Source organism: Marmota marmota, unplaced genomic scaffold, assembly GCF_001458135.2.
Source record: "Marmota marmota marmota unplaced genomic scaffold, marMar, whole genome shotgun sequence".
In the NCBI taxonomy this organism is placed as follows: Eukaryota; Metazoa; Chordata; class Mammalia; order Rodentia; family Sciuridae; genus Marmota; species Marmota marmota.
This window is the reverse complement of record NW_026000249.1, coordinates 30,689,260-30,704,143: the sequence shown is the minus strand read 5'-3', so window position 1 is coordinate 30,704,143 and position 14,884 is coordinate 30,689,260.

The following is a 14,884-nucleotide window of genomic DNA, read 5'->3' as shown; positions in this document are numbered from 1 at the left end:
TTTTTTTTTTGTACCGGAGATTGGATCCAGGGGTGCTTAACCACTGAGCAATATCCCCAACACTTTTTATTTTTTATTTCAAGTCAGGGTCTTCTTAAGTTGCTTAGGGCCTCACTAAGTTTCTGAGGTTGGCTTTGAACTTCTGATCCTCCTGCCTTCGCCTCCCAAGCCTCTAGGATTATAGGCCTGTGCCACTGTGACTAGTTTGATAGCTTTACATTTTAAAATAAGGTAAAGAACCTATTTGTCCCTCAATTATAATGCAAGACAGCCTCTCCACTTTTGAAAGGTTTTTTTTTTTCTTTTTTATTGTATCATAAAGGGCCCTTCCTGGTAGAGTGACTCATGCCTATCTGGCAAGATTCACAGGAACCAACTTCTAGTACTGTTGGTGAGGCCTAAGTAGCAAACATCTTGATGATGGTACCTGGGGGACACAGCATGACTTTGCCTGCCCTCAAATATCATCATGATTTCTAACATACGGCTCTTATGGAATATCATCTTTAGATAATTTGTTTAAGATAATATTCTCACGAGTTTCTTTTAAAATACTCATGAAATTTCTGTTCTTTGAAAGATACAGGTTGAGCATCCTTAATCTGGAAATCCAAAATGTTCCAAAATCTGACTGTGTGCTGACATGAAGCTCAAAAATCTGGATTTTGGAGATGCTCAACCCCATAAAACCTATGCAAACCTTCCCAAAACCAGAAAAACTGAAATACCTCTGGTCCCAAGCATTTTTGATTAAGGTATACTAAGCCTATAACAGGATAACAGCCTATAATATCTACTGCCACATCAAATTATTACCTCTCATCTTGCAGAACACAAGGCTCTATAGGGAGGGGATAGAGGGCAATGCTTTTACAGGAGGGAGAGGCTTAGCAGAAGGTTAGAGAGCAGTAATTTTTAATTTGTGATCTCTAGACTGGCAGCATCAACACTTAGAATGAGTTAGGAATGTAAAATTTCAGGCCCAAACCTAGACCTACTGATTAAAAAATGTAGGACCTGTATTCAGAAATCTGTATTTTACTAAGTCCTCTTGACAATTTGGATGCATCCTACAACTTGAGAATCTTTGAAAAAGGCATGTGCATGTGTGTGCTTGCACATATAACAAGCTAAGCCAGGATGCCAACCCCAGTCACCTTTGATCTTCACACTTCAGGACAATGCTTCTGGTGTCCACTATTGATTAATGGATTAGAAACACCTGCCTTAGTTGTGAGATGGGGAATGGGATGGAGGTCGCACTTGTCAGTTATAAGGGCATACACATGTAAGCACCGCAGAACCAAGACTTTCAATGAATAAATATTTGTGTTGTTAGTGTACCATTTTTCTCTTAACCAGGGTTACTCACGTTTTCATTTACCTATTAAAAATGCTGTCAGGATTTTACTAACATTCAGGTTTTGATTCCGTCTGCCTGGAATGGGACTTGATTGTGTGTTTCTAACCAGCTCCTAGATGCTGCTGCTGGTGGTAGTCCTCAGATCATGATTTCAGTACCAAGCTTCTAAACTTTATTTTTTATTATATACTTTTTAGAGATGGGATCTCACTCTTGCACAGGCTGACCTCAAACTCTTGGGCTTCAGCAATCTTGTCTTGGCCTCCCAAGTAGCCAGAACTACAGGTGTAGCCACTGCCCCCGGCTTAAACTTTATTTATCCACCTTACTTTTGAGATTCTCTGCCTAAATATTCTCAGCAAAAGTAAACCCAAATATTCTACCATTTTACACATTAAAATTCTGAAGTAAATGTCACCTAGCAAAACCCTCTGAAGGGAAACTAACTGCAGAATCTGAGTGTACCTTCTCTGCAGCACTCAGTGACTACTCCTGGGTCCCCTGCTTCTTTCAGATCTGCACTGCAGCACAGCCAGAAAGCCTGAGAACCTTCCCACCTTTATTTTTGCATCTTCTATCCATTGTTCTCAGCCTTTGGTGTAATGCCAGTTGGGAGCCACAATGGTAAACAACATTTGATGACTGATGTCTTTCCCTTTCTTCTCTCCCTTTTGAATAAAATCTACCTGCTGTCAATTAGTGCTTCTAGGCAGGATTAGAAATGCTAGTAAAATCAGGTCAAAAGCACCCTGGACCTTATTCTACCTGGGATTCCCTTGTAGTATAGCAATAATAGTAAATTAAAAACCTCATCATCTTTTCTCCAACCTTCCTTTTCCTTAGCATTGCTTAAGTTATTCTAGTAGGTCTTTTCCTTAAAAGAAAAGTGCTCATTCACCATGGTGTACAGTCAGCTGCAGTAGTAGCAACCAAAATCCTCTTGTATTAATAAATAACAGAAGCTTTATGCTATTATTTTTCTTCCCTTAAAATTCCAACTCATCCAATATATGATAGATTTCTTTGTTTTCTCCCCTCACTGACTTGATTCCTTTATCCTTCCTGTTCTTTTTCTCTTCCTCTCACCCTCTCTGGTTTCTCCACCTCTCCCCTTCTATCTTTTCCCTCTGCCTCCTTTTCCTACTCCTTCATTGTTCCTGGAACGTGTAGGTATTATAGAAATCTCTCTGCCAATGGGGTAAATGCATATATCCAAAGCCTGTCATTGTAGAGTCACCCTGATACCAAGCTCAATGAAGCCTGAAAGGGGTTATTTCAGGATCCCCGTTTAGTAACCACCTTGCAAATGAATGCTCCAATTGTTTGTTTTAGATTAATGAACTGTTATTAACCAATAACCTGATATCCAATACTTGTACTAGAACATAGAGTTTCCATTAATGTGGAACAAACACAGTGTGTTTAAAGTAGCAGCATGTTTATTGCTTTTCATTTGAAGGGATTAGGTAATGAGGTGGGACGTGCAGCATCTGCCATTTCTGTTTATAGCTCACATCTCATGATGTGAGGCCAAGTGGTTCCGTCCAAGTGAGGGGTGCACACATTAGCTTAGTACTCACCACCTGGAATGTCTTACTGATATGATGAAAGTGTAGGCTGTGATTTTCTTAACAAATTAATCATGAGCCTCTGGAAGCTGCATGGATGTATGTGTGACATCAACTTTAGCTCATCCAAACACTTCCACTAGGTCCAAGGCTCAGAAGCCCATTGAGGCTATTTTCTCAATGTAATAGGGGACCAGGAAATAGGAGAATGGTCAGAAATGCTCAGTGCTTTGCCTTCTCACAGCAACCTTACTGGGAAGAACCCTCCCCAGGGTTTTCCCTTCTTCCCTTGCCCTCTTGGCTGGCTTTTTCCTGCTGAGTTTATTAAAAGCACTGACCAGGACTTTCCAATTGCTCTGCTTTCTGTTGACCAGCAGAGTTCATATTTTATAATTGCTGCACAGTCATAGGCTGACTTGAAGCAAAACAAGGGCAGTGAGTTTGACCAAAGTACATATGTTTCTTGATTTATAGTGGAGTTATATCCTGATAAACCCATTGTAAATTGACAATATCATAAGTTGAAAATGCATGTAATCCACCTGACCTACCACACATCCTAGTTTAGCAACACAGAGCGCTAATAGGGTAAGTTGTTCCTCTTCAAGGTTGCAGGATTGACTGGGAGCTGTGGCTCATTCCCACTGCCCAGCATCATTAGAGGATCAGACCTTATATCACCAGTCCAAGAAAAGATCAAAATTGAAGGATTAAGCTGGGCATGGTAGTGTGTACCTATAATCTCAGATACTTTGAAAGATGAGGTGTGAGGATCACTTGAATCCATGAATTCAAGACCATTGTGGGCAACATAGCAAGTCCCTGTCTCAAAAAAGCAAAACAAAATCCACCAAAAATAATATAAAATAAAACCATACCAAGGATGGTTTCTACTCAATATGTATTACTTCTGCACCATTGTAAAGTCAGAAAACTTTAAGTCAAAGCATCCTAAGTTGGGACCATCTGTTAAAACCCTAGATTTTTCTCATCTGTCCTCTTTTTCATTATATTTCTAAGACTTTTGGAAATCTACACACCTTGTGTTAATACATTGCAGTCCAGCCTCATATGCACATTTAGCATACATGAACTTTCCTATATGTGTGTAGCAAAGAGTGGTAGAAGAGTGTTATGTAACTTTGAAATGATCCCAAGATTCCAAACACATAATAGTTTGATACATGGGTGACATGTTTTGCTGTGACAGGACTTGGAGTGGGCTTCTCCCTCTAGCATGTGATGTCTTATGAGACCCCATGTATGAGCTTCAGCTACTGAACTTCAAATACATTTAAACTGAAGATTTTGACAGACACTTTGATAACTTAAGCCATGGCAGGCTGCCCTCTCAGCTGCTTCCTGCCAGCCCCAGTTGCAACAGTGCCACACCCTGATAGCCTTTGATCTTTGATACCTCTCCTACCAAGACTGGCATCACTCCTAGTACTGAAGGACCTAAATTGTCATCTCAGATCCATACTCTGTTAGACACCATCTCTCCGGAGAAACTACTTGCAAAAAATTAAAGATACTTTTCAAAATTTAATTAGATTTTACTTTCCACAGAGGCCTGCTTTCATCTTAATTGAGCAACTGGACTCTAATAATTTTGGAACTCACTATGTGGTTAATGTACCTGACTATTGAGTGTATTCCCCGAGAAATTGGTTCATGTTATTCTCCCATTCTTTAAGCATTGGGAATCTAAGGAAAAATCTTCATATGGCAGCAAACCATGTGATTGGTGAAATCATACTTTGATTATCTCCTTTTTGTCACCATATACAATAGGAGGTATGTATTTTGCAATGCAACGTAGGTATTTTGCAATGCTGAGGACTGAACCCAGGGTCTCACACATACTAGGCAAACACTCTACCACTCAGCCACATCCCCAGCCACACAACATGGGGTATTTAAATACTTCAAGAGATTCTTTCCATCCTTCACCCAATGGGCATGTGTCCAAGAGTGTGAGTTTCCTATGGGGATGGCAGATTCGAGGCTGCTTCTATCTAGTGCTTCTTGTAGTGTTTCTTGATTCACTGGGGATGATTCTAGTAGTTGAAGACTCAGTATATATTTTGAATACAAAGTGGCCCCTGGGCTATACAGAAGAATTGTACTCTAAACTGAAGTTGTTTTAGAGGATTAGTTAAGAAAGAGCATAGGTATTAGAATCAGACTGCCTGACTCCAAATTCTGGCATTAGCTACTAGATATTTTGGCCTCCATCTTGCCGACCCAATTTCCCATCTGTAAAATGGGATTAATGTAATAGAGGAAAAACTTCTTCTCTATCCTCTTGGGTTCATTAACTGGAACCTTCAAATTAAACTGACAAAAGACAGATTAGGAGAAAAGGTTTATTAAGCATCCACACAGACGTTTTACAGAGAAGAAGTAAAAACCCAAAGAAGTGGTTAGGCTTGAGAGCTTATATACTACTTTATTAAAGGGGAATAAATTGTTAAGAAGTAACTAGACAAAATAAAATGGGTTTATGTTTCTAGGGTAGTAAATTGTGAAAAAGTACATATATGGGAGAAACTATAATGGAAGATAAGTATTATTTAGTAATATTTGTTATGCAGACTGAATGCCATCTCCAAATTGTCTCTGGTGATGAACAGTCATTCTCTTCTTCCTGCTATTTGAGTAGGGGATACACCTTCACAAAGGGAAATTTATGCCTTGCTTTTAGGAGGAGGGCAAAGAGTTTCTTGGGTGCATGTTGTTTCTTAATTGCCTTTATCTGAAAATAATCCTTATGCAAAGTAGCATATTTGATGTAGCACAATTTGACCCTCTTCCATGTAAAGTATAAGAAACTTATAGGGCTGTTATAAGAATTAAGTAAACATTTTATAATTTTTTTCTTTTTTAAATTGTTGATGGACATGATATCTTTATTTTTATTTGCTTATTTTTATGTTATGCTGAGTATGGAACCCAGGGTCTCATGCATGGAGGCAAGTGCTCTACCACTGAACTACAACCCTAGCCCCATAAATGTTTTTTTTCAATGAGATAGTGGACCAGGCTCTAAAATGCATAGCTGGGCGAATACGTATGTACTCTTTGGGGATCACTGGAAGTGTGGAGTGCCTTCTTCAACTGATAGTCTATGAAAGCAAAGGTGGACAATCATACACCCATGGGGAACAAAGTCTTGCCTCACTGATGAGTTCTCATTAACCATTAGAGTGGATTGGTGATGAGAGGGCCTGGCAGGTAGTTAGGAGGAGTTGGTCTGGGCAAATAAAGAATAATGGTTCACCAAATAATCTCTAAGCTCACTTCTCCTACCCCAAATACACTATTTAATCATAATATGCCTATGTTCTAAAATCTTCTACCCATATATAACTCATGAGCTAGTTAAACTAAAGGTCAGAATCAGCCATAGGAAAAGTTGGTTTTTTTCATAGCCCTCTTCTTTGCTCCCCAGTGTTTTCTCCATCAATCCCAAATACATGTTTTTGTGCCATTTATCAGGATTTTCATGGTAAACCCAAGCCTCTTAGAAACCCCTCTCATTTAAACAGAATCCATCTGAGTCCCTTTTTAGGGGGTCAGCTCAAAACCCAGATAATGAGGCCTGCTGAAGTGTTAACAAGGGTTGATAAGTTAGTCTTACTCAGGTCTGGCTACAGGTGATATATATTTAACTGTCTAATAAATTATTTTATGGCACAATTTCTCTTTCATCTGACTCTTTCCCCTGGGCTGTTGTCATTCTGAAAATCATATTTTACCACATAATTGTCACAACCACATTAATGTATATTTATGAGCATTTTGTATATCTTAATCTTGCACCAAAGACAGTTTAGTAATAACTGATTTTTAAGTAATAAAATCCCACTTTTTTTAAAAAAAAAAAGCTTCACATAATGGTTGCACCATACTTCTTTGCAAAAAATGGCATAAAATCTACAATGATTAAGCAGTAAAATACAGAATGTCTAGTATGAATTGCTTATTTGAGTTAATAAGCTAGCATGTGGCCTGAAAGTTGAGTTCTTAGTAGTGACATGCTGGAACAACAAGGAGGTCTTAACAAAAATCCCTTGTAGGCAAAAATTACCCAGTTTGGTTTCTGAGGATATGGTGATTCAGGGTGGGAAGAAGAGAACACAGAAAGTGTCCCCTTTGTATTTAAGAAAGTAATTTTTTTTTCATCCCTAAAGCTTCTTGCTCTCAAATCTGCCTATTCATGTTAGATCTGGAGTATTTGCATAGTACCTTACTCCAGGGCATATTCTCATGTGAAATGTTTGGAATAACTAAGAGTTGTTAACTGGTCTGTTAAAAAAATGAAGTCTGTTTTTCACTATGGTATTTTGGTAGATCTTAAATCTTTTTGTTGTACTCTTCCTCAGACTTTCTCTTCTGAACCTGATGTCCACCTAGTTGTCTTTTTTTATTTAGTTAAATATTTTTATTAGTTCTCAGTTAAACATGACAGTAGAAAGCTCTTCGATTCATTGTATACAAATGGAACAGAATTTTTTGCTTCTCTGGTTGTACATGAGGTAGAGTCACACCATTTGTGCGATCATACATGTACCTAGGGTAATGATGTCCCTCTCATTCCACCATCTTTCCTACCCCCTTGACCCCTCTCCCCTTTGCCTCATACAAAGTTCCTCCACTCATCTCATGCCTCTTCCATTATGGATTAGCATCCACTTATCAGAGAAAACATTCAGCCCCTGGTTTGGGGGGATTGGCTTATTTCGCTTAGCATGATGTTCTCCAATTCCATCCATTTAACTGCAGATGCCATAACTTTATTCTCTTTTAATGCTGAGTAATATTCCACCATGTATATATATATCAGTTTCTTTATCCATTCATCTACTGAGGGGCATCTAAGTTGGTTCCACAGTTTAGCAATTATGAATTGTGCTGCTATAAACATTGAAATGGCTGTGTCACTGTAGTTTGCTATTTTTAAGTCCTTTTGGCGTAGGCCAAGGAGTGGGATAGCTGCATCAAATGGTGGTTCCATTCCAAGTTTTCTAAGGAATCTCCATACTGCCTTTCAGATTAGTTGCACCAATTTGCAGTCCCATTAGCAATGTATGAGTGTGCCTTCCCCCCACATCCTTGCCAACACTTATTGTTACTTGTATTCTTGTTAACTGCCATTCTGAATGAGATGATAGTGAGATGATAGCCTCTTCAACAAATGGTGCTGGGAAAACTGGAAATACATATGCAGCAAAATGAAACTAAATCCCTATCTCTCACCATGCACAAAACTCAAATCAAAATGGATCAAGGACCCTGAGCCTATCATCATGTCAGATTAGGGCCCAACTTCCTTAACAAGACTCTGAAAGTGCAAGAAATAAAATCAAGAATCAATAAATGGGATGGATTCAAACTAAAAAGCTTATTCTCAGCAAAAGAAATAATCATTGAGGTGAACAGAGAGCCTATAGAATGAGAGCAAATTTTTGCCACAGGCACATCAGATAGAGCACTAATCTCCAGGATATATAATGAACTCAATAAACTTACCACTAAAAAACAAACAATCCAATCAAATAAATAGGCTAAGGAGCCAAACAGACACTTCTCAGAAGAAGATATACAATTGATCAACAAATACATGAAAAAAATGTTCAACATCTCTAGTAATTAGATACATGCAAATAAAACCTAAGATTTCAACTAGTTGTGTCTTAAAAGCAAGGTAGTATATTCATGATTGTGAGTGATTATTCTGTAAAGCAAAGAAAACTCTTGGATGGTTTTCAGAAGCTGCAGGTTTGGGTCTAGATGTCTCAGGACTAGGTAAACCATCTTCTTTAATTTTGCTTTGAGACCATTTTCTCAGTGGAGGCTGTGTTGTGTGGAAATAAATGAAGACCACACAAATGAGTAAACAAAGGCTATTTAGTCGGCTTGCCATAGGAAGGGAGTCAGCCACCATCACTTGGGTTTTGGCAGAGACTCAAAGGCAGACAGAGGAGGGGGAATGCTGTATGTTGGAAAACAGGGGTGGCCTCACACATGCCACAATTAGAGACTGTTGGCATAGCAAAGTTGTAGACAAACTAACTGAAATAGAGCATCCTATATTAGGAGTGCATGTTTGGTTATCTATGATTTGTCTTAATTGGGAGCAGGGACAAACATTAGGGAAACTGTCAGTTATTAATCAAATGCTGGCCAATTTGGGCTGATTGTTACAGGCGTTATTGTTTGGCTTTATGAGCTATTATTAGACATAACAGCCTGGTATTCTACAAGTCTGACTTAGAGATACCAGACTGGCTTCCTAGGGTGGTTATGAAAGATTATGAGTTGGATTCCTGGGTTGATTGGTACAGATCGTGGGTCAGAGTTGTTTTATGTGTGCATTTACATATTCAGTCTCTTAGTTGAGAGAGTCAATACTTCATACCTCTTTTGTTAATGAAGTTATCTCCTAACTGAATTTCTTCACATATCCTGCATATGTTTTTGGAAATAGTTCTTTTGATGAATGCTAGAGTGGATGCTGTGCTCTATTGTCAAGATCTTCCTTCAGGATGGGAGGACTTACTTCATCAGCTGCCCTCAGATGGCAGGCCTGTTCCCTGGACATTGCCCTCTGCAGAAGGAGCTGCCTTGCCCAAGGTGATGTCTTTTCCATGGGTGGCCATATCTGGCAACTGGTCAAGGCAGGGGGCATTAAGTCTCACCTCTTTACTCTGACTAGGAACAACTCTGAAGGAACACCTCAGTTTTAGGGTTCCCATTAGAGATATTGATTGAGATGATATTTCCAGCTAAACTTCTCTCTCTGCTTCAATTATTTTTTACTTTAGATACTCAGAGCACTGCACAATAAACTTCCTGTTAATCTCCATCACAGAGTCTGCTTCCTGGGGGATATTACCTGTAACAATTCCTCTTTAAATTATCCTAATTTGAGTCTACCATCTGTTTCCTGCTGGGACCCTGACTGGCACAGGATATTACATTTATTATTTATCCTATTAAATGTAGGTTCATGATTCACAACAGGACTTTTTTGTTTGTTTTTTACTAAAGATCAGAGGATTTGGGCTTGTTCTAATTGTAGGAATAGGGTTGTGCTAAACTTGCTTTTTATTTATTTTGTATCACTTTTCTGATCTGTCACATTTACACACACACACACACACATACACACACCTTTTATCATGCTCAATGTGTTTAGGATTCAGTGCATAGTCAAAGTGAGGAACTACACAGAGAAGGGCTAGCTGCAGCACAGCTTGGTTTGGACTTGACACAAAGACTGTCACAGGCAGCAAGGGTGCCCTGATAAGGCACAGAATTGACAAAACAGTTTGTTTGTTGCTATACAACAAACCTTTTATACTGTGCCTTATGTAACTATTCTGGAAGAACATACACCAGGAATCCGAACAGTTCAGTTTACAGCAATTTTCACAAACATTGGACTTTTCCTGGTTCTTGAGTGAAGTTTAACACCTCCAAGATGACATGATCATAGGAAAGAAAGCGGGGTCACTACCCAGATGTCAGTGAAAAAAATAAGACCACATCCAATTTTCTTGTGCTCTGGAAAGGTATTTTTCTTCAGAGTTTGTCAGAGAGGCAGAATTATAGCATAGTATTTGAAAGCAGACCGAGGACCCAGACTGACAAGGTTCAAACCCTCTTTTTGCCCTTCACTTAATCTGTGGCCTTACTTAACTTCTCTGTGCCTCACTTTTCTCATTTGTCAAATGAATAAAATGATAATACCTGCCCCATAAAATAATTGTGTAAATTGAATGGGTTAATCTATGTGAAGTCCTTAGAATAGTGCCTAGCAACACACTAAGCATCTTATTCCTATTTTGATGTCAGTTTGCTATATAGAATTGTAAAATTTTTATGTAGTTAGGTTATCTTCCTTTTATTTTTTCCTTTAAGGAAAGAAATCAGGAAGAAAAAAATTCTGACCTTAATACCATTAGCTTTTACTGTGTATTTTCTTCCAGTATACTTTCTAATCAGAAAAATTTTAAATATTCATAACACGTAAGTGTACTATAACTTAATAAGAAAGAACCAAGTAGACATGGGCAAAGTATATCTAAAGGCAATTTACAGAAAAATGTATTTTATAAACATATGAGAGGATGTGTAACCTCACTAATACAGAAAATGAAAATGAAAACAAAAATAAGGTTTCTTGCCACCTATTATGTTTGCAAAACTTGAAGTGAATGGACATGATTCCTGCATTCCCCACACCCCTGCTCCATATTTTGCTCCATGCCACTTCTAGTGTTCTGGAAGCTATACATCTTATATCCATGGAAGTGCATGCTATGAAGATACAGTTTATTTTTTGTTATGAATTAGTGATTTTCTATCAACATCTATAATTGCAGTGTCTATATCCTCTCCTTTAATCTGCTTTCATTTTCTTTTTTCAAAAAAATATTTGAAGTTGTAAATTGACAAATTAGTTGTTTACATCTATAGGATACAACATAATATAATGTATGAATACAACATGGAATGATCAAGCAAATTAACATATCTATCACCTCAAATACTTTTTTATGGTTAGAACATACAAAATTTGCTCTTAGTAATTTTGATATGTACAGTATATTATTTAATGTATTTACCTTGCAGTCTAATATATCTAAAAAATCCTATTTCTTCAACTTGCCTTTGTATAATTTGACCATCATAACCCCATTCCTCTCACCCATTAATCTCTGGTAACCACTGTTCTACCCTCTACTTCTTTGAGTTCAATTGTTTTAGATTCCACATTTAAGTGAGAACCTATTGTTTTTCCATGCTGGATTATTTCACTTAGCATAATATCCTCTAGATTCATCCATGTTATTTCAAATGACAATTTCGTTTTTTAGATGCTGAATAACATTGTGCATATAAAACCACATTTTTTTCTTTATCCATTCATCTTTCAATAAACTCTTGGGTTGATTCTATGACTTGACCATTAAGAATTATGCTACAGTGAACATGGGAGCACAGATGTCTCTTCAACGTACTGATTTAAACCTTTTTGGGTAAATACACAGAAGTGGGATTACTGGATCCTGTAGTATTTCTATTTTTAGCTTTTTAAGGAACTTCCAAACTGTTCTCCATAATGACTCTACTAAGTTACATTCCCATCAACAAAGTACACATGTTCCCTTTTCTCCACATCCTCAACACTTAATGTCTTTCATCATTTTGATAATAGAGCTATTCTGTGAGAGATTATGTCTTCTTGTATTTTTTTGTTTGGATTTCCCTAATGATTAGTGATATTGATCATTTTTTTCATACACCTTTTGACTATTTGTATATTTTCTTTTGGAAAATGTCTATTTAGTTCCCTTACCAATTGAATTATTATTTGCTTTTTCTATAGAGTTGTTTGTATTCCTTATATATTTTGGATATTTACTTACATTTTCTATCTCCCCTCTTTTTACATCTTTTGAATGTGAGTGAGTCAACTGGAAGATCAAGATGAGTAATTTAACTCTGATAATTTCTTCATATGTCCTTTATTTTCTTTAACCTATTTATATATTTATTGTGGTAGTAGGAATTGAATGCAGAGCCTCACACATTCTACCTCTGACCTATATCCTTAGTCCCTTTTATTTTTTATTTTTAATCAAGGTCTCATTAATTTACGTAGCTGATCTTGTACTTGCTGTCTTCCTGCCTTAGCCTACCAAATAGCTAGGATTACAGGTTTGTGCCATTGCACCCAGCTTCAATGCATTTATTTATTTTTTGTAAATCATGTTTTCAATTTCTAGAAACTGGTTGTATTTTTTTTTTTCATAGAAATTTGTTTTGCTTTTCTAGGTACATTTTTCTTTTAATTGTCGTGGAGACTGTGGCTGCTATTTAGGAATTTGGGTTGTATGATACTACTTATGTTTAATATATATCCCCTATTTTATTTAAACAATTTGATTGAATTTGTATTACCTTCAATAAAGCAATCCCTAACTAGCACAGAAAGTAGACAAGATCATATTTAAGGGGCTGAGGTTGTGGCTCAGTGGTAGAGCGATCACCTAGCATGTATGGGGCGCTGGGTTTGATCCTCAGCACCACATAAAAATAAAATAAAGGTTAAAAAAAGAGATCACATTTAGTTAATTGAATCAACAAAGAATTTATGAGGTGGCTTATAACATTTGCCTTTTCAAATGTATATGATTTAAACTACTAAGAATGAGTAGAGTGTTTTGGTTGGAGAAAGAATATTTAAGGCGAAGGTGATGCAAATATAGAGTTTTCAAAGAGCAGGAAGCATTTCACTTGGCTGGATCATTAGGTAAGTGTTGTGGTGATTGAGGAAGGTTAGTGAGAAAGCTAGAAAGTTATTTTAGGAACATCATATAGGGAACATTTAATGCTATGGAAAAGACTTTGGAACTTATCTTCCATTGAGGAGATTCTGAAACGGTTTGAATCAAAGTATAGAATAATCAAAGATGTGTTTCAGAAAAATTCCTCTGTATACCAAGTAGAGAATGGATTGGAATGGTGACCAAGCAGACAAGAAGGACAAGTGGACAGACTTATTGAATTGGTTCAAATAAGGTGTAATGACTGTGTGAGCATGTGGGAATGGACATATTTTATACTCTGTGCAGAATATGGATATCTAAATTAGAATAGTTATATTTTCATGTTCTAATAATCAAACAGTGCATGATACTAGATTCTAATAATAAAATGCAGGGTGGCTGAAAATGACACTCTTTATTAAAAACAAATTCACTCTACCCCCTTTATAAACATTCATTAAAAAGTTTCTCATGGTATTTCAACAAATGATATTGACAATATGTGTAAAATTAGAATTGCATCATTTGGCAAATTTTTCAAATAGTGATTCTTTAGAAATGTGATTCATAAAATGAATTCCTAATTTCTAGAGTCCTCAGTTGAACAGTATGTCTCTTTCGCTTTTAGCACGTTTCAAAATAATTGTATTGATCTTGTTCCTTGAATAGTTTCTGAGAAAATCTGCATTCTGAAGCCTTTTTTAACTTGAGACTCAGGGGAACTGAGGCCTAGAGAACTTTAATGTAACTCCTACCACCTCTCCCCACAAACAAACCAGGTGAGCTTAAGAATACTAAAATGAGCCATAGGATAAAAGAATTTAATTTTCTTGGTACAAGCACATCTGAGTTTATTTTCCCTATTGGGACTACATATTAATACTGTTAGAACTGGAGGTGAGGATGGGGAAAATACACATATTTTTCAAAGTCAAAATCAATAAGGGCTTGATTTCAGAACCTCCCATGGTACTCAAATTCTTGGATGCTCAAGTCCCTTATATAAAATGGCATATTTGTACATAACTTGCATGAATCTTCTAGTATATTTTAAATCATATATAGGTTATTTATAATACTTAACATAATGTAAATAGTTGTTATACTGTATTGTTTGGGGAAAAATGACAAGGAAAATCTGTACATGTTCAGTACAAATGCAATTTATTTTCTAAATGATCCATGGTGGGTTCAATCTGAAAAACCTATGGATATGGAGGGCTGACTATAGTGGATGCCATAGTATGTCACCCAGGTCTATCTCATCATCTTTCTAGGAATTAAACACTAATTTGCTTGTGCCCTGGGAATATTTTCAGCTCTCTGAGAATTGCCCTTAGCTGAATAAAAGCCCCCTTACTCAAATTTACACTCTTTTCTTGGGAGCAGCCTGTATGCAGTGGATGGTCTGTGTGGGAGTATGTAGTCTCAGTCCATCTGCCAAGCTTGGGACAACTCTGAAGAACCATTTCAGCTTCAAAAACTCTAAAGTAGAATTGGCTTGAAGCTTTTTATATAAGTTTCCTATTGCTGGATGTAACAGATTACCATACTTAGTGGTTTACAACAACACAAATTTGTAATCTTATGGTTTTTAAGGTCGGTAGTCT